A 1536-nucleotide genomic window follows, 5' to 3' on the forward strand; every position below is an offset into this window, starting at 1 on the left:
TCCCCTCTTCTAAAAGGCAGAATTTAAGTGTGCGCTCCTGAAACAGCTCTGTGTGTCCACTTATAAATGGTACACTGCGCGACTGTGCAAATACAGCCCCGTACCGTACACGTATGAAAACCCAGTAAAGGATGAGATAAGAATAAATAGAAATGAGGTTTCTTCTACTTTCTTTCCACTGCTGGGGAGCTTCCTGGGCAGCCATTCCGGAGGCCACTGCACTGGCTTTGGGGAGCTCTGGGAGCAGTTTAGTGAGGAGGCCCAGTGCGGCGTGCTCAGCCTGGGCCCAGGCACGGTGTAGAGGCAATGGCCGGGGGACCAAAGTGAGGACATGGGTCTGAGAGTGATGTAAACAACCCACCCGCTCTCCTCTCTCCCCCTCCAAGACCCCCTGAAGGTTTTCCGTCCCTCACCTGAGATGGAGGCAATGTCCAGGCCACCTGACACCTGAACCCTGAACTCCAAGGAGAGCCGGAGCTGGGGCTGAGCTTGGGTGCTCTACTTTGAAATATGAATTTAAAAAAATATTTTATATATTTCAAATACAGTTGGCAAACTACTCTATCTTGACTGAAAATCAAAACATGAATTTTTAAAGAGATACATAAAGCACAGCTGAAGAGGACAGCCAGTCTCTTGTGATACCTGAGCAGTGGGACACAGAGCCTTAGGGAGAACTGGACACACCTGGAATGTGCTGTCACATGTTTCCGATTCTGGCATCAGGCTTCTACTGGGAGTCAGAGGTGGTACCCGGCTGTCTCAGGACTGAGCAGCTATTCGCACGGTGGTGACTCTGTGGCTCTCAGAGGCACAGTCCCCACCTTTGGTCCCACAGCACTAGCATCTCCCTGAGCAGGGCTACCAGGACAAGAATTTGTCTCCCTAACCCCCAGAGCCCTTCCCTAATAGGCGCCTTGATGGCTGAGATGTCTCCAGCCACCAGGGCGACCCGAGACTTCTTACCCCTCCCAGGTCCGCTTTGGCCAGCCCTGCTGCCTCTCCTTCGGACTTGGCTCTGCCAGGGCCGAAATACCTGGCAGCGCCTGGTTGCTGCCTGGCTGTATCATTAATAGACCACCCAGGGACTCCTTTCCGACGCCATGGGTGAGCATCGAGGGGCGAGGGGTGCTGGCGGGAAGGCAAGGGCGCAGGCCTCTGGCGCTCAGGGTGGACAGCGGCCCCCCCATCGGCAGCGGGCGATTCCAGGAAGGTATCGAAGCAGGGAGACGACCCGGCCCTAACCTTCCAGGGCCCGGGGTCCGGAACTCGGAGCGGGCGCCGCAGCACCCAGTGGCTGGCTCGGGAGGGGCCGGGAGCCTGTGGGAGCTCAGCTCGGACCGCCGCGCCGCCGGAGGGGCTCGCGTCCACCCCTCGGGGGTGGGGGGGCGGCCACACCGCCAGTGCCTGGGAGTGTATGACTTTGAGTCAGTGGCCCGCCGCGTGAAGGGTGCACACACGCACGCGTCCCGACTCCGCCCGCAGCGTGAGCCCGGACGCGGTGCCCCCAGACCCGCACGCGCCCGGGCGCACTCT

The sequence above is a fragment of the Pteropus alecto genome, unplaced genomic scaffold (genome assembly GCF_000325575.1).
Source record: "Pteropus alecto unplaced genomic scaffold, ASM32557v1 scaffold134, whole genome shotgun sequence".
NCBI classification, from domain to species: Eukaryota; Metazoa; Chordata; class Mammalia; order Chiroptera; family Pteropodidae; genus Pteropus; species Pteropus alecto.